Here is a 26,625-nt window from a genome sequence, read left to right as displayed (position 1 = left end):
TCTTTTAAAGTCGTCCAACTTGGTGGCCATCACTGCCTCCTGTGGAAGCGAGTTCCATAGTTTAACTATGTCCTGCATGAAGTACTTTCTTTTATCTGTCCTGAATCTTCCAACACTCACTTTTATTGGCTGTCCATGAGTTCTAGTGTTATGAGAGAGGGAGAAAAGCATTGCGCAGAGTCTGACAAATTAAATTATTATTATTATTAATAATAATAATAATAATAATAATAATAATAATAATAATAATTTATTATTTATACCCCGCCCATCTGGCTGGGCCTCCCCAGCCACTCTGGGCGGCTTCCATAAAACCAAAAATACAGTAAAATCACACGTTAAAAACTTCCCTGAACAGGGCTGCCTTAAGATGTCTTCTGAATGTCAGGTAGTTGTTTATCGCTTTGACATCTGCTGGAAGGGCGTTCCACAGGGCGGGCGCCACTACCGAAAAGGCCCTCTGCCTGGTTCCCTGTAGCTTTGCTTCTCGCAATGAGGGAACCGCCAGAAGGCCCTCGGTGCTGGACATCAGTGTCCGGGCAGAATGATGGGGGTGGAGACGCTCCTTCAGGTATACTGGACCGAGGCCGTTTAGGGCTTTAAAGGTCAGCACCAACACTTTGAATTGTGCTCGGAAATGTACTGGGAGCCAATGTAGGTCTTTCAAGTATGCTAAATAAGTAAATAATCTTCTGGAAGACTTTCTAAACTATTATTATTATTATGTCCCCATCTTCAGAAAGTGGGGGGGGGGGGAGAAGACCTAGGTAACTACCAGCCAGTAAGCTCGACCAGGAAAGGTCCTAGAACAGATAATTAAACAGTCAGTCTGTGAGCACTGGGACACAGGCGGCGCTGTTGTCTAAACCACAGAGCCTAGGGCTTGCCTATCAGAAGGTCGGCAGTTCGAATCCCCGCGACGGGGTGAGCTCCCATTGTTCGGTCCCTGCTCCTGCCCACCTAGCAGTTCGAAAGCACATCAAGTGCAAGTAGAAAAATAGGTACCACTACAGCGGGAAGGTAAACGGCTTTTCCATGTGCTGCTCTGGTTCGCCAGAAGTGACTTAGTCATGCTGGCTACATGACCAGGAAGCTGTCTGTGGACAAACACCAGCTCCCTCGGCCTATAGAGCGAGATGAGTGCCGCAACCCCAGAGTCGTCCGCGACTGGACCTAAGGGTCAGGGGTACCTTTACCTTTACCTTTGCACTTAGCAAAGGATGTTGTGAATACTAATACCCAACATGGAATTCTCAAAAACAAGTCATTCCAGACAAATCTCATTTCTTTTTCTGATATAGTTACAAGCTTTGTGGATAATGGGCATGCTGTGCATGCTGTGGATGTAGTAAATCTTGATTTCAATTAGGCTTTTGACAAAGTCCCTTCATCCTCCCCCCAAAAAAGCTCAACAACTCTGGTCAATCCAATGGCTAGATCACTGTCAGTTTTTTTTTATAGTGGGAGTAGATTGCAGTCTCTTTGAAGCTGGACGTGCCTGGTATACAGTATTAGCAAACTCATTATCGGACAGCTAGTTTGTATGTCGCCAAAATAGTATCATCTATGAACAGGAGCGAAAAAATGGCATGTTGGGTGGGTGGGACTCAAAATTTGCTGAAGTACAAAAAGGGGGGGGGGGAATCCTGCCAGTGGCAGAACCAAAGAGGAATGGACATGCTCAGTGGGTATGGATTGCTGGTTGACTTTTGGAGGAAGAGAAAGAAAACTAGGTTCTGGAATGGATGGAATGTAGTCTCCCGGGGAAAGGAAAGGCTGGCTGGAATCAGGAACAATAATTTTCACTGCAACATTTTGGTTGCAGATTCCTCTTGCTTCCGAGTCTCTGAAACACTCTGTGTTTGCAATTTGCACACACGCACGTACACCCAAAATGGGCTGGCAGTGTGTTTCTGCGGGGTAGCGATTGTATTTTGTCTGACATACAGTCTGTAATTATAGGGCTAGGTTTTTTTAATCCCCTTTCCCAGCTGACCCAAGTTTGTGTCATGCACTGGCATTTGGTCAGGGGCATACCGAGAGGGAAGTCTCCCTGTCTGGAAAGCTGGGAGGGTAGCAGGGAGGAGTGGTGTTGTTTGCTGCTGAAATATTGCCATCTGCAAAGTGCAGTAAACACGGGGCAGACAGAATATTTCACAAACGTGCATGCCGCCGTTTCTGCCTTCACAGGGTCAGAACAAAGCAATACATCACAGGCGCCACTGCAGAGAAAAAACACACCAAGTTGAACATGTTCTTCATGAAGAGGTTTTTTTCGTGAGCACAGCAGAATAAATATGCCCATAAGTTTGTGGTGATATATGATTATTTCCTGCGTGCATGTGTGTGGTATGGTGAATTGCTGCGAAGTAGATTAATATTACGGTTAGATTTCAAAATAAACGAAAACAACCACATAATCAGCTGATTGATCATGGGCATATCCACAATATACATTTAAAACTCTCCCCTCAACTGCGATCTGGGGGCAGCTACTGCAGCAGTGGGAGAGCAGGGCAGCAGAGCTCACTCCCTTGGAACTGGTTTGAGAGACCAGTTCCATCAGGGACCTCCTGCCCTTGAGCTGGGTGAGCTGGTCTGTATAGGAACAACTGTTTAGAAATTGGTGTCTGAGTTTTGGTTTTCCTCTTCCCTCCTTGTTCCTTTTCCTTGTGTGCTATGTTTCTTTTTAGATTGTAAGCTTGCAGGCAAGGATTGTCTTGTTTTGATTGTAGATAAGCTTGCTCTGGGAGCCTTTTTGGCTGAACAGCCAGGTAACAGTGTTCTAAACCAACCAACCAACCAACCAACCAACCAACCAACCAACCAACGTTAATCAAATAAAGTTAATTGAGTTAACTGAGCAGAGTATATTTCATTGGGTCACAGCCATCATCTTGTATGCGGTGTGAAGTCTCTGAGCTGGCAAAGGGAGACCGGGGCAGAACTGAGGAAGGATGGAGGGAGGTGGGGAGAGTGTATTCAACACTCATAGGAAGAGCTTGCGATATGGTATCATTCTTCCTTGGAATCCCAAAGGCCAGGAGGACAAGGGGTTGGGGAGGGGGAGGCAGAGCAGCAAGCCATATGCGTCAGTCATCTTGGAAGCCTCCCTGACCCCTTCTGGGTTGGAATTTCTGACTCCACACTTGCTCTGCTTTGACTCAGAGTAGGAACCCATTCCCCGACCACATGTTTCTTTTTATAGACACCGACTTTTTATTGCCAGCTTCCTCTGGAGCTCAAGATTGTTCCTTCTAGCGCAAGAAACAATATGTACGACTGCAGCCTGAAAAGCGAAAGGGAGAGCAGCCCGACTGCCCCTTCACACTGCATTGGGAGAGGACCCTTCCTTAGAAAGAAAACAAGGGGTGTAGGAGCAGCCTGGGAAACTCTCCAGTGCAGGCTGGCCTGTTGGGGCTAACAGGATGCTGCCCCACTGATCTTAATCTGCCCTCAGTCAACCTGCCTTGCTCTTACAACCAGTCCAGAAGCTGAGGTTTCCCCACTCTCATATTTTAGATTGTAAACACCTTGTGGCAGGGACCTGTACTCTGTAAGCACTATAGATACTGAGTATGCTATATACATACATACATACATACATACATACATACATACATACAGTGGTACCCCGCAAGACGAACGCCTCATGAGATGAAAAACTCGCAAAACGAAAGGTTTTTTCGTTTTCGAGTTGCCTCGCAAGACGAATTTCCCTATGGGCTTGCTTCGCAAAACGAAGCTTGCCCCGGGGACAGCGGGTCTTCTCTTTTGAAGCAAGGGGCTGCAGGGAGATCGCTTCTCCCCACCGCCCCTTGCTTCAAAAGAGGTCTGGGGACAGCGGGAAGAGCTTCCCGCTGCCCCGACCTCTTTTGAAGCAAGGGGCTGCGGGGAGATCGCTTCTCCCAGTGCTCTGAAGCCGGGCGGGGGGCAGGGGACACCTCCCGCCACCGCGGGGACACCTTTTGAAGGCAGGCAGGGGGGAGCAAAGACTTTCGCCCCCCGCCCGCCTTCAGAAGAGGTCCAGGACCTCTTCTGAAGGCTGGCGGGGGGCAAAAGTCTTTGTCCCCCCTGCCTGCCTTCCCAGGGGCTTTTAAATCGCCCCGGACAGCGGAGAAGTCCTCTGCTGTCCGGGGCGATTTTAAAATGCCGCCCGCCAGCATTTTAAGATTGCCCGGACAGCGGAGAAGTCCTCCGCTGTCCCGGGGTTTTTTAAAATGCTGGGGGTGGGAAGAAAAGCCCTTGTCCCCGTCCCCCCAGCCTTCAGAAGAGGTCCGGGGACAGACTGTCCCCGGACCTGGTCTGAAGGCGGTTTCCCTAGGAACGCATTAATTGATTTTCAATGCATTCCTATGGGAAACCGTGCATCGCAAGACGAAAAAACCGCAAGACGAAGAGACTTGCGGAACGAATTAATTTCGTCTTGCGAGGCACCACTGTACATACCGTATTTTTCCATGTGTAAGATGACCCCTACGGTATTTTTTGAGCCCAAAATTAAGAAATAAATATTTTAAACATTCTGTGTATAAGATGACCCCCAATTTTAAACTTAAAATGGGGGGGGGGAAATATGGTCTTATATACGCAAAAATATAGTACATACATACATACGAGTGTGTGGGATTAATTCCCATGACACATGCCAGAAAGAAAACAGCTTCAAAAGAGAGCCCTGAGGGCCAGACAAAGATGCCTGGAGGGCCACATTTGGCCTCCTAGCCTGAGGTCCTCCACCGTTGCTGTGTGGTCACCAATAAAAGTTGCTGCCATATTCAATCCCCTTTTCTTTCTTTTTTAGTCTGGGAGTAACAATTGCTCTCACATTCCACCTTCACTCCATGTAGACATAGACATGCAAATTTTGCCCAATAAACACATGTTGGTATGCAGTCTTGAATAATGTGCACATTTTTGCAACCAATTTCTCCTAATACAGTAAATTTTTGGTATATTGTTTGTTATATTGTTTTCACTACCACATCACTTCTATGCACAATCCCTGCCTCCCCAATATATGCAGCCTAGTAAACTGTTTGGCTGGAGAGCTCATTGCAAAATTCAAATATGTGCAATTTTCGGATGGCTGAGTTTCAGTTCTCACATTGTTTCGGAAAGGGCAAAATTGATGGAATCAGCTTCGAATGCGAACCGGGTCGAATTTCTCCACCAACCCAAGCCCCTACTGATTAAAATCTACATGCACGTATTAAACACAGCCAGTTAATCAACTCTTTGTTTAGTAGATTAATTTACTGATCGGCAGTTACTTCCCTTCGGGTCTATCATCCCTTTTCCCTGCATCTCCAGCCCTGACATGCTTTGAAGAACACGCAGTTCCCCAATTAATGGCAAATCTCTTCCCAGTAGCAGCTCAGGGACGATGCGGCAGCTAAGAAAGGGAGAAACTCCGTCTCCATCTGCATTCCCAGGCTCAGCATGAACTTTCGACCCCATTGTATACTCTAATTGCTGGAACCAGCAGGATTAATCCACGACCTACTTTCTAGGTCTTTTTGCTGCCGCAGAGCAATGCTGCCTGGCTTCAGTCAGTTGGAGAATCTGCTATAAACCCACATTTAAAACTTGCAAGGGGAGCAGGTGACTCCCATCCAAGCCTCTTCCTTTAAAAGCTTACTGATGTCCAAAGCCAAGAGGTCCGAGATGCTGGTAGGAAGGAACTTCCCATCCTTTTGCTTCCCATGTGGAAATGGCGCTGTTACAGGTGCCAGACTCATCACCAGTCTTTCTGTCTTTCACACTCAGTTTCCAACCTTTAACATGGTAATAACTGTCCTACTTCGCAGGCATGGTATGAGCAGGGCCAGGCAAATCTCTCCATTCCAGTTTCTTCCAGTTTTCCATTACATAGAATCATAGAGTTGGAAGGGGCCAACAAGGGTCATCTAGTCCAACCCCTTGCAATGCAGGAATCTTTTGCGCAATGTGGGGCTTGAACCTACAGACCTGAGATTAAGAGTCTCATGCTCCACCAGCTGAACTACCAAGACAGATCTTTAACCAAACTTCAGTTTGGTTCAGACTTTTAGAAGACACCTGAAAGGAGCCCTGTTTAGGGAAGCTTTTAATGTTTGATGCATTACTGTATTTTATTTTATTTTATTTTATTTTATTGCAATATAATCTTTATTAGTTTTACAAGTTTCATACTACATACACATACACATATTGTATTACATTTTACATTTATACTTGCTCCTAGGAGCTGACTTCCCTCCTTCCTTCTTCTGACTTTTTATATCACCTCTAAATTTTCCGCATTGTCTTTATGCATTTTATATATATTATTGTTCTACTTCAACATTTGTCCATAAACTGTATATTAAAATACAGTAATGCATTATGGATGCATTACTGTATTTTAATATTTTGTTGGAAGCTGCCTAGAGTGGCTGGGGAAGCCCAGCCAGATGGGCGGGGTATAAATAAATTATTATTATTATTATTATTATTATTATTATTATTATTATTATTGCCAGATTTCCACATTAGTTTTAGAGCTTACCTAGTTGTGTAGAACGTTAACACATGTTTTCATCTGGTTTTTAGCTTATTGTTGATTTTGATTTTCTTTTCATGTTTTAAATAGTTGTTTTTAACTTGTTTTGTTGATATTTTTTATAGTTTCATTCTTTTTGTAATCTGCTTTGAGGTTTCTTTCAAGCAGCATATAAATTGTAAGAACTAAATCAGTAAAGGAGGTTGATGTTAAAATGGACACATGCCAGACACATGGTGATTCAGGCCAATGGGATAAAGCAGTGTTAGTTTGGAGACCTTGAAATTGCAAGAGACCACCAAGGCAACGGATGGACAACCCAAAACAAACTGTGGGGCTTGTGCGGGTGTAAGAAGCAAACAACGGAAAATGATGCAGAGAACTTGAAAAGACAAATATGCAAAGATGGGTGCGAGAAGCTGAAGAAGACTCATTGAATCATAGACTTGTTGGACCCTGAGGGTCATCTAGTCCAACCCCTTGCAATGTAGGAATCCTGCCCACAGCTGTCCCTGGGTGGGCTTGAACCACCAACCTTCTGGTTAACAGCCAGACACACTGGCCCATTGTGCTAATGGGACTAGGATAAGAAGATGGACAGGAGGAAGGAGAAGGAGATTTTAAAAAATGGTTTCTATTATTTCATGCTGGGAAGCACAGAGGACCATTGAGAAGATCAGCCCCAAGGAGGACCTTACGGTCTACAATTAATAACACCTTGGAGATCCCGGGCCTCAGAGAGATTAGGCTGGCCTCAACCAGGGCCAGGGCCTTTTCGGCCTTGGCCCCAGCCTGGTGGAATGCTCTGCCACAAGAGATCAGGGCCTGCGGGATTTGACATCTTTCCGCAGGGCCTGCAAGACGGAGTTGTTTCACCAGGCCTTTGGTCAGGGCTCAGCCTGACTCCCCTTCTCTTTTTGTATAAGAACTAATATGAAAAAGGCCTCCCAGCATTCTCACAGGCCCATATAAGATCAGCGTAAACAGTTGGGCCAGTGAGCACTTACTGTTCCCAACCCTAACCCTGCGGAAAGCCATCTAATTAGACTTTAATTTGATTTTGACCTGTTTTTAGGAGGTAATTTAATTATTGTTTGATTTTATACTGATGTTAGCTGCCCTGAACCCAACTTTGGCCGGGGAAGGTGGGATATAAATAAAAGTTTTATTATTATTATTATTATTATTTATTCCAAAGCATTATGGGATGTCATCTCCCAAAGGGAATTGGATTCTTCCAGCAAATTTGCACTGATATGGAAAGCCCTAAACAACGTGGTTCCTGGATACCTTAAAGACCACATGAGCCCTTCTATCCCTGCTTGATAACTGAGATCATCCGCAGGAGAGCTGCTAGCTGTCTCCCATGTTACAGAGGCCTGACCGGCAACATCTAGATGTCAGGAATTTAGAGCTGCCAGTCCCATGCTGTGGGACGCTTTTCCAGCAGAGATACGGCAGGTATCCTCATTTTTGTTTTACTTCTGGGCGTCTCTTGAAGACCTCTTTATGTCGACAGGCCTCTGCGGCTGTTTAATTAGCCAGCCACTTTAATGATTAACTGCCTTGTTTCAAATGGTGCTTTTCACATTTTGGCGTTGTACACTGCCCTGTTTATTTTGCGATACCGCGGTACAGAAACACTTTTTTAAAAAGTAGTTTTTATTGATTTTTCAACGATACAACAAGCATAACATAAAATCAAAACAGAAGGAAGTGAGAACAGTAAATAAGATGAAGCAAAATAGGGGGGGGGAGGAATATGATAAACTTTGGGGCAGGCTAACGGCTCCGACTGCTGAAAATTTTATACCCCATGATCCCCCAGCTCCTGTAGTGGGTATTTATTTAAGTATAATCAGAATAATAAAATTGCAGCGTTTCAAGGGACCCTCAAGTTCATCTAGATCAACCAATGGCTCAATGAGCTTCATGCAATGCACACTACGTGAGGCTTCCCTTGAAGACAGCTTGGGTCATGGGTAGGCAAACTAAAGGGGCCCAATCGCCTTCTAAATGTTTTTACACGAGTAGAATGTGTCCTTTTATTTAAAATGCACCTCTGGGTTATTTGTGGGGGCTGCCTGGTGTTTTTACATGAGTAGAATGTGTGCTTTTATTTAAAATGCATCTCTGGGTTATTTGTGGGGCATAGGAATTCGTTTACAGTGGTACCTCTAGATACAAACGGAATCCGTTCCGGAGCCCCGTTCGCATCTAGAGGTAAACGTATCTAGCGATGGCACGTCTGCGCACGCACGCGTCACTTTTTGCCGCTTCTGCGCATGCGCGTGACGTCATTTTGAGCATCTGCGCATGCGCAAGTGGCGAAACCCGGAAGTAACGTGCTCCGTTACTTCCGGGTTGCTGAGGAGCGCAACTCGAACGCACTCAACTCGAAGATTATTTAACCCGAGGTATGACTGTATTTTATTTTATTTTCAAAATATAGTCTGGCCCTCCGCAAGGTCTGAGGGACAATGGACCGGACCCCTGCTGAAAAAGTTTCCTGACCCCTGGCTTGGGAGCTTCAGCTGGTCCAAAACGCGGCAGCCAGGTTTCTGCCTGGGGTTCCATTGAGACCTCATGTGACCCCTGTTTTAAAAAAAGCAGGACTGGTTGCCAGTTTGTTTTCCACTGGGGCCTCTGGTTGGCCACTGGGAGAACAGGATGCTAGACTAGATGGGCCACTGGCCTGATCCAACAGGCACTTCTGATGTTCTTAAGTTCTATATCAAGCAAGTGATGCCAAGAAGCTGGTTCATACCAGGTCAGATTTATCTGAACATCTCTGAGTCTGAGATGACTGATCTGCCCACTCTAGGTAGTTGACCAGTTGGACCATCCATATCACAAGTCCATCCAAAGCCAGGTGTGGAAGGGTAGTAGCTGAGTGGTAGAGCATCTGCTATGCATACCAGCTATCCCGGATTTGATCCCTGGCATCTCTAGGTGGGAAGAAGGCTGATCGCCAAAGAATTGATGCTTTTGAGTTATGGTGCTGGAGGAGACTCTTGAGTCCCATGGACTGCAAGAAGATCCAACCCATCCATTCTGAAGGAAATCAGCCCTGAGTGCTCACTGGAAGGACAGATCCTGAAGCTGAGGCTCCAATACTTTGGCCACCTCATGAGAAGAGAAGACTCCCTGGAAAAGACCCTGATGTTGGGAAAGATTGAGGGCACAAGGAGAAGGGGACGACAGAGGACGAGATGGTTGGACAGTGTTCTCAAAGCTACCAGCATGAGTTTGACCAAACTGCGGGAGGCAGTGGGAGACAGGAGGGCCTGGCGTGCTCTGGTCCATGGGGTCACAAAGAGTTGGACACGACTATCGACTAAACAACAACAACATCTCCAGGTGGGACTGGGAATGTCCTTTGTTTGAAACTCCGCTGCCAGCCAGAGTAGACAATACTGTGCTAAACAGACCAAGGGTTTTGTTCGGTTTAAGGCAGCTTCCTATGTTAGGGGCAGGCCTTAGTAGTGGACCCTGTCCAATGACTGGGGGGCCCAGGCAACTGCCCCAAATGCCAACACTGTCCCTGCTTATGGCACATTCCTTTTAAGGAGAAGCAAATGATTTCGCTTTATTTGAACGTAACTGTTCTCATCCATTCCTCTTTTCCGTTCTGAGACTTCTCCCTCCTTTGATTCCACCAGCTTGAGTGCAGACCTCAAATTGCTAGCAGCTGATTAAATGGCACCATTTCTATGCATTGATCCTGAGGCTGGGGGGATGGGGGGCGGGAATCAAGGAAGACAGAGAAACACGACCTGACCTGCTTAACCTCGTCTGACCCACTCCAGCAGGCAGCCTGACCCAGCCTCACTCCTTTTCTTCTCGGGCGACACTGTTTAATGGAATCCGCAGTGCTAGGGAGGGGCCAAGGCAGGCAGGCAGGCAGTTACTCCCCCCACAAAACCCCATCTCTCATTCCTAGGAAGCATCATCTTCTTAGATAAATGCTCGAACGTTCCATAATTAGCCATTCCAACATGACTGGGGGGTTGCTTTCCAGGCTGCCCTGTAACCTGGGAAGGGGTTGGTGGGGGGGGGGTTGAAGGAATGTCAGTGGGTCAAGTAGGGACGCGGGGAAACTTCCGTCCAGTTTGCACTTTGAGAAACAATCTGCAGACCAAAATGCAGCTCTCTTTCCAAATCCCCCGTTCTCCAAATTTTGCAATAGAAACGTAAGAACACAAGACAGTGGAATGGGAGGTGGAAGAAGAAGAAGAAGAAGAAGAAGAAGAAGAAGAAGAAGAAGAAGAAGAAGAAGAGGAGGAGGAGGAGGAGGAGGAGGAGGAGGAGGAGGAGGAGGAGGAGTTTGGATTTGATATCCCGCTTTATCACTACCCGAAGGAGTCTCAAAGTGGCTAACAATCTCCTTTCCCTTCTTCCCCCACAACAAACACTCTGTGAGGTGAGTGGGGCTGAGAGACTTCAGAGAAGTGTGACTGGCCCAAGGTCACCCAGCAGCTGCATGTGGAGGAGCGGGGAAGCGAACCCGGTTCACCAGATTACGAGTCCACCGCTCTTAACCACTACACCACGCTGGGCCACTACACCACGCTGGTAGACTCTCCTTCCTTGGAGGTTTTAAAGCAGAGGTTGGATGGCCATCTGTCAGGGATGCTTTAGCTGAGATTCCTGCAGTGCAGGGGTTGGACTAGATGACCCTTGGTGTCCCTTCCAACTCTACGAATATAGCTGGGGGCCCTCTGCAAGCAAAGCAGATGCTCTCCTACTGAGATACAGCCCTTCCCCTGAAAGAAAAGATTCTAGTCTTCATGTTTCTAAATAAAGGGCTGAATCAAACAGGAATGTAGGAGGCTGTCTTATATCAATCAGAACATTACTCTACCTAGCTCAGTATTGTCAAAACTGACCAGCACAGCCTTTCCCAGTATATTTCCAGCCCTACCTGGGGACACTGGGGATTGAACCTGGGACCTTCTGTATGCCAGGCAGGTGCTCTGCCACTGAGCTATTGCCACTTCCTTGGTTAATTAGCTCTCAGCATTGCTTAGGAGTTGAAAGCCAGGCATAACTGTGACTTGACACATAGAAACGCTGTACGGCACCCTGACCCCAGGCTCATCGGCCCCTTTGGGATTTAGCGCATCTCGCCCAAAGACCACCCTTCCCCTCTTTTTCCCTGCAAGGTATTTTACTATGCGCTTCTGAAATAAAAATTAATTATTGAAAGGGAAAACATGTCTCGGGGCTCAACAGCTATGAGAGAAAGTACTCAGCCACAAAAGGTATGCTCTGAATAATTAATCAGGGCTATATTTAGCAAAGAGGAAGCAGGCAGAAACCTAAATTAAACCACTAGGCATAAGTGAGTGTCTGTGTGGATGGAATACCACACACACACATATATATGTACACACACACATATGGTATAGTATACAGCAAAGGAGTTCAGCTGGAAATGTAGAGAGAGATCTTAAACCAAGTCCTGCTGAATAAATGCGTGCACACTCTAACATATCCTATATGTGCAGAGCATCACTTTTATGCTTTTACTGCTTCTTGGGGTCCCTGAACTTTTTAGGCCTGCGGGCACATTTGGAAATCTGGGAGACTGGTGTGGGCGCCACAAAACACCCATTTCACAGAAGGAAAACTGATGACGCTCAGAACTCCAGCACCACAGAAAGAGGCAAAACATATGCACACTCATCCAAATAAAAACAGACCGCCCTATCTCCTAATCGACACTTTCCCCCCACCACTGAAAACAGGCAACCCTCGCACTAAACATGAAAAGAGTCAAAACTGGTTTTTTAAAAAATGGGGAAGTGTGCCAAGGGTGTACCTGAAGGAACAGATATATCCATAGAAACATAGATCCATACCATTCATTCCTTTTTTATCCCACCTTTCAGAGAAACCACTGGAGCAGCAGAGATTCTTCAGCTGCTATTCCTACACTGCAGGGGGTTGGACTAGACAGCTTTTGGGGTCCCTTCCAACTCTACTGTTCTATGATTCTATGAGTACAGACAATACTTCAAAGGTCTGATCTGGCCCTGTGCATGGAGCCAGCACACTCCTGCTCTGCCATCCACCCAGGGACAGCCTCTTCAAAGGGGTAGGAGGTCAGAATTGGCATGGTGAATTCCCTGGAAGAAATCTGGGCTTTGGCCCAGTTCGGGATCATGAGTATTTCATGCAACAGAACCTTTTTTCTGATCTCGAATAGACGAAATAATTACAAAGAGTTCCTCTGACCATGTGCAAAGTTCCTTGCCCTTTATGTTTCTGCCCCCCTGTGCAGGGCATGCCTATTGTCAGGGAACTGACATCAGAGCGAGAGGCGAAGGAGAGGCTCCCAGATTCTGCAGGGGAAGGACCCAGCACCAGGGGGAGACGCAGCTCGGTAGAGGAGGAAGGAAATCGGTGCAACACCAGGGATCAAGGGGGGCAAATGGGGGAAGCGGAGGGAGAGCTCCGGGATTCTTCTCTGGACATCAGTGAGGAGAGCACAGGTCCTCCACTACCCTCCCTGTGCAGAAGACTCCCACGCAGTGAGAGGCGGAGGCGACTGGGAGTCAGACAGCTTCTATGCTGGAAAAGGTTTAAGAAACGCCCACAGACAGATTCTGCTAGCGACTGAGGCAGCCACGCTGAGATGGGCTGTGCAGTCAGGACGGTTTAACCAAGGCAATTAAGCCCATAACGGGGACAGTTTACGCACGAGTAACTCAAACCCATTACACCTATCTTGGCCAGGAGGCAGCGCTTTGGTATAACGTGCAGGGAAGCTTCATACATCCAAGCTTAAATATATGGTGTGACCTACAAGTGGGACCTGTATCAAAAATGGGGCAGTGTCGAGTGCTCCATTTCTTCCTGACCCACACTGGTTTTCCACACACCCCATCCCAAGAAGCAGTGTTTCATGGCCACCGTGCCTCATTAGCCTGGTTCAGGGTTTGTTTGTTTTTGCCCCCTTCACTTTGCATAAGAACGTGGGAAGAGCCTGCTGGATCAGGCCAATGGCCCCTCTAGTCCAGCATCTCACAGTGGCCAAGATGCCTGTGAGAAACTCACAAGCAGGATTTGAGCACAGGAACCCTCTCCCCTCATGTGGTACCCAGCGACTGGTATTCAGAAGCATTCCTGCCTCTGACTGTGGAGGCAAAGCAGAGCCAACCTAGCTAGGAGCCATTGATAGGCCTCTCCTCCACAAATTAGTCGAATCCATGGGTAGGCAAACTAAGGCCCGGAGGCCAGATCCGGCCCAATTGCCTCCTAAATCCGGCCCATGGATGGTCCAGGAATCAGTGTGTTTTTACATGAGTAGAATGTGTGCTTTTATTTAAAATGCATCTCTGGGTTATTTGTGGGGCATAGGAATTCGTTCATCCCCCCCCCCCAATATAGTCCAGCCCACCACATGGTCTGAGGGACAGTGGACTGGCCCCCTGCTGAAAAAGTTTGCTGACCCTGGCTAAGTTTGCTGAAAAAGTTTGCTGACCCATCTAAATTGGTGGCCATCCCTGCCTCCTGTGGAAGTGAGTTCCATAGTTTAACTCTGAATTGCGCAAAGAAGTACTTTATCTGTCCTGAATCTTCTTTTGTGGTTTAACCTTCCCGAACCCACTGATACCTCCCTTGTTACTTTGGTGGCCCCATTTTAGCTGTATAGCTGTTGGCACACAGCACATGCATCCCCTATTAACGGGAGTGATTTATCGCCGGCGGAGTGTGCTAGGTGCTGCTTGGAATACAGAAGCAGCCCCCTCCTCTTCCTCCAACGTGTGCTAAGGAGTTTCCTTATCTGGAGAGTATATTTAAAACGGGCCTGGCAAAAGGATGGGGCAGGGGAAGGGGGGGTGAGAGAAAGAAACTATGAGATAATTCTGTTCTTGAGAAATAAATTAAAAACATTTGGGGCACAGGGTGTGTAAGTTATTGCAGCCCCAGGGCAGCAGGAAATTATGGGAATAATAATGTGTGCACCGCGTTTCTGTCATTATTTACCTTGGCGCTCGGTGAGCCTCCTGTTGTTGCCAAAACAGCGCTTTTCGATCCCAACTTGCCCAAGCAATGAACACACGTTCAAATCCATTCACACACAGAGAAGGGAAGCCTGAATACAAGGGGCAGCGTCTTTCTCATCCCAGACCCCCGGATCCCATTCGTAACGCAAACTGGAAGCATCTTACGGTTGTCTGGGAAATCGTTCAGACTTTGGATCTGGTCCCGTAAACATTTCCAGAGTGCTTTCATCTGCCGGCTCTTGCGATTCCACAGGCACAACTTGGCATTTTCCACCAAAGGGGCCTAGTGGGCTACGTTTTTCAGTTCAGAGGAGGCAGTGATGACCATTAACTTGGGTGGCTTCAGTTACAGATAGGTAGCCGTGTTGGTCTGCCATAGTCAAAATAAAAAAATCCTTCCAGTAGCACCTTAAAGACCAACTAAGTTAGTTCTTGGTATGAGCTTTCGTGTGCATGCACACTTCTTCAGATATCTGAAGATATCTGTATCTGAAGAAGTGTGCATGCACACGAAAGCTCATACCAAGAACTAACTTAGTTGGTCTTTAAGGTGCTACTGGAAGGATTTTTTTTATTTTGACAAGAGGGGAAAGTGAGCTTGTGCTCAGGTCCTGCTTGCAAGTTTCCCACTGGAACATCTGGTCGGTCACTATGAGACACAATTGTCTCCCAGCCCTGCGTGGAGATGTCGGGGATTGAACCTAAAGGTAAAGGTAAAGGGACTCCTAACCATTAGGTCCAGTCGTGGCCGACTCTGGAGTTGCGGCGTTCATCTCGCTTTATTGGCTGAGGGAGCCGGCATACAGCTTCCGGGTCATGTGGCCAGCATGACTAAGCTGCTTCTGGCAAACCAGAGCAGCGCACGGAAATGCCGTTTACCTTCCTGCCAGAGTGGTAGCTATTTATCTACTTGCACTTTGACATGCTTTCGAACCGCTAGGTTGGCAGGAGCAGGGACAGAGCAATGGGAGCTCACCCCATCGTGGGGATTCGAACCACCGACCTTCTGATCGGCAAGTCCTAGGCTCTGTGGTTTAACCCACAGCGCCACCTGCGTCCCCGGATTGAACCTAGGACCTTCTGAATGCATAGCAGATGCTCTAGCCAGTGAGCTACAGCCCTTCCCCGTGGTAATAAAGCAGGATTGCGTATAACTGCCCTATAACTGCCCTATCATAAGCAAAACCATCAGGACTTCTGGAGTAGGGGCAGGTTAGAAATTTGATTCAGTACAAATTTAATGCTGAGCCTTCCTCACACTTGCTGAAACAGTGCATGAAGCAACACACGGCCATCCTTCAAAATCTGCACTTCTCCAAAGTTCTCCAGCCAAAGAATGTGTATGAAAATGCATATATATATATATATATATATATATATATATATATATATATATGCTTTCGTAGATTTTCACGGGTACAGGAATGCAGGTTTTGGTGTCTTCGGGTGTCTTCCCGTGTAAGAGTTGGGGTGTCTAGGCGACGTTTCGACGAGGTCTCACTCGTCATCTTCAGGCTGGTGCTTTCGGCTTCTTGTTACTGGAACAGAGCAGGATCTCAGTGTTTGAGTTCCTATAAATACTGTTGAGGGGGTGTGGTGTATAGCCTCCGACGTTCTGGGCAGAGAGGTGCCCCAAACTCTACGGTCTCCCCAAGATACACAAAGAAGGAACACCACTCAGACCAATAGTCAGCTCCATAGGCTCACCTCTACAAAATCTCGCTAAATTTCTCGCTAAGCAACTTCAGCCCTATGCAGAATCCATCGCTTCACACGTTACTAACTCCTTCCAGTTCATAGAAACAATAAAGAAGCAAAACCTACATCCCGATGACCTACTTGTGAGCTTCGATGTTGTATCTCTCTTCACACAAGTGCCCATTAATGAAGCCTTGACAGCCATTCAAAACAAATACAATCCCCCCGAATACATCCTAGACCTGACCAACCACTGCCTAACCAACACGTACTTCATCCACAATGGACAAAGATACAAACAGATAGAAGGAGCACCTATGGGATCACCCCTCTCACCGGTCATCGCAAATTTGTACATGGAACACTTTGAAACCAATGCTTTAGACAAGTCAGAACACAAACCCAAACTTTGGCTCAGATATGTTGACGACACCTTTGTAATTTGGCCACACGGGAAAGAAAAACTAGATAGCTTCCTCACACATCTCAACAGCCTACACCCCAAAATACAATTCACTATGGAAATAGAAGCCAACAACCAACTTCCCTTCCTTGACGTCCTAATCTACAAAAAACCTGATGGCTCCCTAGGACACACTATCTACCGGAAAAAAACACACACCAACCGCTACTTACATGCACAATCACACCACCACCCTGCACAAATAAACTCCGTAGCCAAGACTCTCATCTCCAGAACCAAACGCCTGGCTGACAAAGACCACTTGACAACTGAGTTACAGAATCTCTCAAATGTGTTAATCGCCAATGGATACCAGCAAAACAGGGTTACGAAGCTAATCCAAAAAGAAACACCCCCCAAAAACCAAGACACAGAAGAAAACAATGGCATGGCCCTCCTTCCTTATATCAAGGGCACTACAGATAAAATTAGCAAAATCCTCCATAAACACAATATCAAAACAGCCTTTTGCACCAACCAAAAAATAGCCAATATCCTCAGAAACCCCAAAGATAAAATCCAGTTGGAAAACCAAGGGGTCTATGAAATACCCTGCAAAGTCTGCCCAGCCACGTACATTGGACAAACAAACAGACGAATAAATGCACGTATCGCAGAACACAAGAATGCCGTCAAAAAAGAAGAAAAAACTTCCTCTCTTTTCCAACACATGAAAGAAACAGGACACGAAATTAATTTTGCAGATTCCAAATTGCTCTTTAACATGGAACATCACCACAAGAGAATAATCATGGAAGCCATCGAGATAGAGAAACACCCTCACAACATGAACAAGCGTGACGACACGTCCCGCCTGCCAGACATCTGGAAATTAGCCCTCCCCACAAAAACCGACACCAGAACCAGAGGCACACAGAACGCCATCACCAATCAACCACACCAGACCCAAACCCAGACCCTCTCCACAGATAAATTACAGACACCATCCAGTAGCCAAACCATAGTGGCACCTCCGGATGCTGCACCCCCCTGCAATCCCTACACAGATCTGGCTGGCACAGGGCACAAAACCACAGCTCGCCCCTATACACGAAGCCAAGCCAGAACACAACTAAGTGCAGTACAGCCATCTTCTCAGAAAAACTCTTCACAAGCTCAAGAGGTCAAGACACGAAAGCTTTAGCAACTAATCCACACTTAATGACCCTCCTAAGTGGTACTCAGAATATCACTCAAGAAATCACTCAAGATATCCCTCAAGTAATTAAGGAACAAAAGAAGAAAAGTCACACTAACCTGGGAACTTCCTCTCTGCCCAGAACGTCGGAGGCTATACACCACACCCCCTCAACAGTATTTATAGGAACTCAAACACTGAGATCCTGCTCTGTTCCAGTAACAAGAAGCCGAAAGCACCAGCCTGAAGATGACGAGTGAGACCTCGTCGAAACGTCGCCTAGACACCCCAACTCTTACACGGGAAGACACCCGAAGACACCAAAACCTGCATATATATATATATATATATATATATATATATATATATTCATACAACAATGCATTATACAAAGGGAAACTGGTTTGTGTAAAGGGTGCACTGTATACAAAAATGTGTATATGAGAAGAAATTTGCACAAAAACGCTGGTGAATTTTCACGAGGGTTTTTTAAAAATTGCAAACAGATGTGAAAATGTGGAGAACTGAACCAAAGAGTGGGTGGGGACATAAAAATGAGAATTTGAAACATAGAAGGTTCTCCTTCCACCGAGGAAGGCCACTGAGCTATCTAGCTCAGCAATGTCTACACTGACTGGCAGCAACTTTCCAGGATTTCATATGGCGGAACATTCTTAGCCTTCACTGAGCAGGAAGCAGATGAAACAGCTTTGTGTAGCTGCAGATGGGTGGCAGAAGCAGTTTGAGGCAAAATCTCAGCATTGTCTACACTGACTGGCAGCAACTCTCTATTGGGTTTCAGGCAAAAGTCCTCACAAACCCTGGAGATGCCTTTGGGGATTCAACCTGGGTCCTTCTGAATGCATGGCAGATGCTCTACCACTGAGCTACAGCCCCCTTTCCATCGAAGGACATCCCTGGCCCTAATGTTTACCTGTGAGATCACCTTATCTCTCTCTCACACACACTTGACCACTTCGATCAGCTGACCTGGTACCATTACATGTGCCACATAATACCCATTTGGCATTTGCAAGAACTCGATATTTCAGGATGGCAGCACCTACCCTTTGGAACTCCCCACCTGTTGACATCAAGGCAAGCGCCTCCACTGTGCTGAAACCAATAGTTTAAGGTAAGCCTTCCCAGTTGTTTAGAATGTGGGTGCAAATGCTATTCTGTGTTTAGTCTGTCCTTATTTCAGTTTCTCGAAAGCCTTAAATCCTTGTTGTTCATTTTTCTTATAGATAATTTCCTTGCTTTACCTTTCTTGGAAAACCACTTTAAAGATTTTTTGCTCATTATTATTATTATTATTATTATTATTATTATTATTATTATTATTTACAACCAAGCGGTGTATGAATCTGAAGCAATAAATAAATAAACGACGTATTTTTCGCTCTATAAGACGCACCAGACCACAAGACGCACCTAGTTTTTGGAGGAGGAAAACAAGAAAAAAAAATATTCTGAATCTCAGAAGCCAGAACAGCAAGTGGGATCGCTGCGCAGTGAAAGCAGCAATCCCTCTTGCTGTTCTGGCTTCTGGGATAGCTGCGCAGCCTGCATTCGCTCCATAAGACGCACACACATTTCCCCTGACTTTTTAGGAGGGAAAAAGTGAGTCTTATAGAGCAAAAAATACGGTAAATAAAGTGAAAAAGCAACGAGAAAATAAAGTGAACTATAGTGGAGGGCAGAAGCCACCACCGTATTCTGCGGAAAGCTGGCTTTAGCATCCACCCTTCCATTTGACAACTGTGAGCAAGCCCTCACTGGTGTAGGCAGACCCCCCCCCCCCACATCTGGCAGCCTGGAAAGTCTGCTGTGAGCAGAGTCCTCCCCCTCCTTCTCCCCCTTACCACGGAAGGACTCTGAGCATGTGCAGATATTCCCTTGGACCTCCTTTGAAGCTGGTTAGGCTTTCGGGGAAGACATTTGCAAAGATGGATTGAGCAGGAAGCAGATCCAAGAGGAGAAATTAATTAGACCTGCCTCACTTCATCCCTGGAATTGCTCGTTACAAAAGAAAGGATCAGCAGAAATAAATAAATTAAAAACTAAAAACTGGGAAACGTAGACGCAGCCAGGAAGCCCCTTGTCAACTGAACTGAGTCTATTGTTTAAAACAGTTAACAATGTGGCATTTAACGCAGCTGTTCCCAGAGGTGTATTATGATTGCAAATGCACAAGAAAGAGAACTCTCATTCATATATATATATATGCGCATGGCATGGAGAAAATGAACAGAGGGAAGTTTTTCTTCCTCTCTCGCAACACTAGGACTTGTGGACATCCAGTAAAGCTGAGTGTTGTAAGATTCAGGACTGATAAATGGAAGTTCTTTGTGCAGTGCAAAGTTGAACTGTGGAACTCCTTTCCCCAGGAGGCAAGTGAGGGCCACCAACTTGTTTGGCTTTGAAAGAGGGTTAGACAAATTCATGGAGGAGACGGCAATTGATGGCTGCTAGCCACCTTGGCTATGTTCTACTTCCACACTCAGAGGCAGCAATTCTTCTGAATGCAAGTTACTGGGGATCGCAAGTGGGGAGAGAAGGGGCTCTTGCTCATGAATCCTGCTTGAATTCACAGACTTCTGGCCAGCCGCTGTGAGAACAGGATGCTGGACTAGATGGGTTTGTTGGCTGGATCCAGCAGGGCTTTTCTGATGAATATGCATCTGCACTGGCGGAGGAAGAGGAGTGCAGGGGTGCCATCACAGCTACCCGTCCTCTGCCCGCACTGGGTGCCATGACCCTGCAGGTGGCGTGCCATGCCCCCACCTGCTCTCCCCCCCCCCCGGTGCCAAAGCATGAAACTCCACCACTGTGCATCTGGTTAAGTTCAAGGAACGTTTAGCTGTTTCAATTGATAGGCTTTTTAATGGGCTTCCACAGGAGGCAGTGATGGTCACCAAGTTAGATGGCTTTAAAAGAGGAGTGGAGAAATTTATTCAGGAGAGGGCTATCAATTTCAACTAGTCTGATTATGTTCTGCCTCCAAGGCTGGAGGCAGTACAGTGGTACCTCGGGTTACAGACGCTTCAGGTTGCAGATGCTTCAGGTTACAGACTCTGCTAACCCAGAAATAGTACCTCGAGTTAAGAACTTTGCTTCAGGATGAGAACAGAAATCGCATGGCAGCGGTGCAGTGGCAGCGGGAGGCCCCATTAGCTAAAGTGGTGCTTCAGGTTAAGAACAGTTTCAGGTTAAGAATGGACCTCCGGAAAGAATTAAGTTCTTAACCTGAGGTACCGCTGTAATGCTTTAGAATACCAGTTGCTGGAAACTGCAGGAGGGGAGAGGGCTCTGTTGCTCAGCTTGCAGGCTTCCCATGGAGGCAGCTGGTTGTCCACCATAAGAACAGGACACTGGACTAGATGGGCTATTGGCCTGGTGGTTATGTTCTTATAACCATGCCTAATATGTTCTATGGAGCTGCCCTTTTCTGGAATGACATTTTCAACAAAGGGATGTGCCTTATGACACAGGGTAGCAAACCACACTCCCTTCCAAATACTTCAGATGCACAAACAGGAACTTTTTATGCGGGGAAGAGAGATTTGGTCAGGATCCTCAGTTTCCATCTGCACTGAAATGTCAGCACTTGTGCCCATCAACTTTCAAGAAACCCTTGAACCCCATAAAGTAAATTTATCCTTTTTGGAAAATTTGTGTCTGTGTTTTGTTCCATTATTGCTGCGGTACCTCTTTGTTGGTGGAAACAAAAGCTGTTCCCATGGCAATGCTGCGTGATGTCAGAGAAAGCAGGAGAGTGAGGTCATAAATTGTCCAGGGAGAAAGACAAAACAGCCACAGGGGCTGGTGCGCTGTGGAACTTGATGTGCCCTTAAAGTTTAAAGCATTTGGGACCATTACTGGAATATTTGTTCTGTTATGTTTCCGATTGTCTTCTCCACCCTCGCCGCCCACAACTCCTCTCATTTCTTCTGTGGGAGGAGGGAGTGGGGGGAACCATTAACACACAATGGAAAAAAATTGTCCCAGGAATTTCCTACTGGTGGAAGTCCAGGAAGCTGCAAATGCAATAAGGCAAACACGGCATGTTTCATGTTTCTCCCCACGCTATTCCAAGAAAGCATCCCAAATCCCTCTACCGCTCCTGAAAAATGACAGAGCTCTGGAGAGGTTATGAGCTGTGTATTGAGAGGTCAGATCTAAAACATTGATTGTACGCCTAAGGAGGAATCAAATCCCTCAGGCTGTACGCACAGCATACATTTTTAAAGTACACCCTGCCTTAAATAAAGATTGCTAGGAACTGTAGTTTGTTGTTATTTTTGTTTAGTCATTTAGTCGTGTCCGACTCTTCGTGACCCCATGGATCAGAGCACACCAGGCACGCCTGTCTTCCACTGACTCCCGCAGTTTGGTCAAACTATTGTTCATAGCTTCTATAACTGTCCAACCACCTCATCCTCTGTTGTCCCCTTCTCCTTGTGCCCTCCATCTTCCCCAACATCTGGGTCTTTTCCAGGGAGTCTTCTCTTCTCATGAGGTGGCCAAAGTATTGGAGCCTCAGCTTCACGATCTGTCCTTCCAGTGAGCACTCAGGGCTGATTTCCTTCAGAATGGAGAGGTTTGATCTTCTTGCAGTCCATGGGACTCTCAAGAGTCTCAAGAGATTGCTAGGAAGTATAGTTTACTAATCATAAAATGGTAGAGGTGGGAGGGACCCTGAGGGCCACCTTGTTCAACCTCCTGCAATGTAGGAATCACAGCTAAAGAGTCCCTGATAGATGCACCATCCAAGTTCTTTAAAAACATCCAATGAAGGAGGGCCCACCATCAAACAGCTCTTACCACCAGAATGTTCCTCCTAATGTTTCATCAGAATCTGTTTTCTTGTCATTTGAATCCATTGATTCAGGTCCTCCCCTCTGGAGGAGGAGGACACAGGCTTTCCCCCTCTTCCGTGTGTGGCAGCCCTTCAGACATTTGAAGATGGCTATCATATCACCTCTTAGTCTCCTCTTCTCCAGGCTAAACACTCCCAGCTCCCTCAACCATTCCTCACAAGGCTTGGTTTCCAGACCCTTCATTACCTAAGTCACCCTCCTCAGCACACCTTCCAGCTTGTCAATATCCTTGTTAAACCGGGGTACCAAGAACATGATGCAGGACTCCAAGTGGGGTCTGACTAGGGTAAAATAGAGCAGTACAGTACTAAAATTACTCCCTTAATCTGGACACTATACTTCCGATGATCCCAGATCTAAAATTCCCCTAACAAACTACAGTTCCCAGGGTTCTTTGAGGGAATCCCTGTTCTTTAAATGGATGGTGTATGCAAAGCCTCGGTTCTGTACAGAGCAGGAGATGGAAATCTGTGCCCCTCCGAATGTTGCTTTACTCCATCCACCTCTGCCCCAACCAGTGTGGCCACTCACTACCCAGGGATGATGGGAGCTGTAGGCCTGAAACACCTGGAGGACTGCAAATTCCTCACTCCCATTTTCTGCACCCTTGCGACAAGAGATTTCACACCTTAAAAAATGCTGCGCTTGCCGCATCATTATAAAGAGATAAATCTGCACCGACGTTTCAGCACCAAATACCAACAAGCTCTGCTAACTTGCATAAATTATGCAGGCTAAAATCATATGTAAAATCATGTATTTACTTATTCAAAGGTCAGGCAGGAACAGTCCAAAATCAATATTGGAAGGAGGGAGGAGCAGGCAGCAGAAACAAGCAAAGGATGGCTCAGGAGGGAAGCCTTACATGCTCTCACCTCCTAAACCACAGCTATTTCACAGTGAAGGAGTAGCAGGGACTGCTTATGCACAAGTAGACCCCCTTTACTCACAAGTAGGTCATAAACACATATCATGATATTGCTCTTCAGCCTGGACTCAAAGTTTTCGGAAAGCTCCCCCTCCAATTCCCAGAGTTCCCTGCAAAGAGGAATTGATTGTTAAATAAACTCTGGGAATTGAAGCTCTGTGAGCGGACTTGGGGCCTCCTAACAATTCTCTGGTTTTGCCAAAAGCAGCTTAGTCATGCTGGCCACACGACCCGGAAGTTGTACGCCGGCTCCCTCGGCCAGTAAAGTGAGATGAGCGCCACAACCAACCCCAGAGTCGTTCACGACTGGACTTAACTGTCAGGGGTCCTTTACCTTTTAAACAATTCTCAGCAGCCTAATGAACTGCACTTCCCATAATTATTTGGGGAAAGCCATGAGAGTTTAAAGTTGGATCATAGTAGCAGAATGGAAATTTACGGCTTGCTACTCACTAAGGGAATTTTTTTGGAAGATGTTTTACAGGTGGTATATAACCCCTAGCAAAATATCTAAAATGTATAAAACAAGATACAGTGGTACCTCGGGTTACATACGCTTCAGGTTACATATGCTTCAGGTTACAGACTCTGCTAACCCAGAAATAGTACCTCGGGTTAAGAACTTTGCTTCAGGATGAGAACAGAAATCGTGGCACAGCAGCAGCAGGAGGCCCCATTAGCTAAAGTGGTGCTTAAGGTTAAGAACAGTTTCAGGTTAAGAACGGATCTCTGGAACGAATTAAGTACTTAACCCAAGGTACCACTGTATAATATGTGCTGGAGGTGCAATCAGTTAGAAGGGACACTATTTCATATGTGGTGGAGCTGTAAAAAAATTAAGAGCTTTTGGGATACTGTATATGAAGAGTTGAAAAAAATATTTAAACAAACTTTTATGAAGAAACCAGAAGCCTTCCTATTGGGCATATTAGATTCAGATATCCCAAATGAAAATAAGAGAATATTCTTATACACAACAGCAGCAGCAAGAATATTAATAGCTAAAAATTGGAAAACTGAAATAGTACCAATGAAAAAAGAGTGGCAGGACAGATTATTTGAATATTCTGAAACTGCAAAATTGACGGATACGATTAGGGGACAGTCTAACCAAAGGTTCCAAAAAGAGTGGGGAGTGTACAGAGATTACGTTAAAAAAAAGTGTCCTCAAATCAAAACCTGGACACGATTTGAATAATTTTCGCAAACCACAATATGATCTATAAGTACAGTAGATGGAGAAGGGTAGAAATGATGAAATGAGAAAGAAACAGTTTAACAAACAGGAAAATAGATCCACTTTGAGGAGGGAGGAAGTCTACAGTGGTACCTCAGGTTACATACGCTTCAGGTTACCTACGCTTCAGGTTACAGACTCTGCTAACCCAGAAATAGTGCCTCAGGTTTAGAACTTTGCTTCAGGATGAGAACAGAAATCGTGTGGTGGCAGCGCAGCAGCAGCAGGAGGCCCCATTAGCTAAAGTGGTGCTTCAGGTTAAGAACAGTTTCAGGTTAAGTACGGACCTCCGGAACGAATTAAGTACTTAACCCGAGGTACCACTGTACTAGAAAAGAATAAGAATAGGAAATATAAAGTAGGGTAACATAAGTCCTTGTGCAAGAGCGTATGGATTTATGATTGTAGGTTTGTTATTTGTTTTGTGTTTTCTTTTTAGTTTGTTTCTTAATTGTTGTTATGTCTTAGTGTTTGTGTTTATGTGTTATAACAGAAAGTTAATAAAAAGCATCGAAAAATAAAATAAAGTTGGATCAAAGTGCTCAGGCCCGTTGGCTCACCTGTCTCATTATTGTCACTGATTGGCAGCAGCTCTCAAGAGAATCCTAGAGGGGTCCCCCTTCCCCCAGCTCTGCCTGGAGATAGCAGGGATTGGTCTTCTGCAGGCAAGGAATGTGTCCTACCCACTGAGCTGTAAAGAAATTTAACCGGAAAATAAAATGTGAAATAGCAATAAGACAATGTAAAATAATAAGCAATTTCCCCAAATGTGATGCATTTCCACATTTTTAAAAAACAACACCACATCACTTGGCTGGATAACAGCAATGCAAAGTTTGGAGAAGTGTGAGTTTCAAAAGTGCAAGCTAGGTATGGACTGTATGTCCTTACCTCTCTCGCCCTGACCTCGCCACTGTGATCCATGCGACAGTCAGCTCCAGGCTTGACTCTTGTAACTCACTCTACGTGGGGCTGCCCTTGAAACTGACCCAGAAACTCCAGCGGGTGCAGAATGCCGCGGCGAGACTCCTTACGGGGTCCTCGCCATGGGATCACGTTCACCCAGTGCTATACCAGCTGCACTGGTGCCCAGTGGAATACAGGATCAGGTTTAAGGTGCTGGTTTTAACCTTCAAAGCCCTATACGGCCTAGGACCCTCGTACCTATGGGACCGCTTCCTCTGGTATGCCCCACGGAGGACTTTATGGTCTGCAAACAACAACACTCTGAAGATCCCGGGCCACAGGGAAACTAGTCTTGCCTTGACCAGAGCCAGGGCCTTTTCGGCCGTGGCCCCGATCTGGTGGAGCGCTCTCCTACAAGAGAGATTTCCACAGCGCCTGCAGGACGGAGCTGTTCCTCCAGGCCTTTGGCCAGGGGGCAGTCTGACCTATTTTCCTTTGTATAAGAACGAGGATGAAAGAGGCCTCCCAGCCTCTTCACAGGTCCTTATATGATCAATGAAAACAGTTGGTCCTGGCAAGTATTAACCTGATAACAGCCATTTATCCAGATTTTAATTTGTCTGAATTAATTTTAAGATGTATTTTAATTAATTGATGCCTGTTTTTATGTATACTGTGTTATCTATATGATGTTAACCGCCCTGAGCCTGGCTCCAGCCAGGGAGGGAGGGGTACAAATGAAAATTATTATTATTATTATTATTATTATTATTATTATTATTATTATTATTATTATATTTATATTCTACCTTTTCTTCTAAGGAGTTAAAGCTG

At 46.0% G+C, this 26,625-nt stretch overlaps 1 long non-coding RNA gene across 1 annotated transcript; it reads right to left on the bottom strand.

The window, feature by feature from the left end:
- Positions 1 to 25,570, bottom strand: LOC310695040. The gene is made up of 4 exons (XR_014519885.1): positions 25,446 to 25,570; positions 23,671 to 23,758; positions 2,163 to 2,222; positions 1 to 142 (listed from the first exon to the last, which is right to left on the bottom strand). It is a non-coding gene; the product is annotated as an uncharacterized lncRNA (long non-coding RNA).
- Positions 25,571 to 26,625: the final 1,055 nt, after the last annotated feature.

This window comes from Podarcis liolepis (assembly GCF_965112155.1).
Source record: "Podarcis liolepis genome assembly, chromosome: 15".
In the NCBI taxonomy this organism is placed as follows: domain Eukaryota; kingdom Metazoa; phylum Chordata; class Lepidosauria; order Squamata; family Lacertidae; genus Podarcis; species Podarcis liolepis.
Note: the sequence above shows the minus strand (reverse complement) of the source record. Positions and strands in the feature narration are given on the sequence as shown.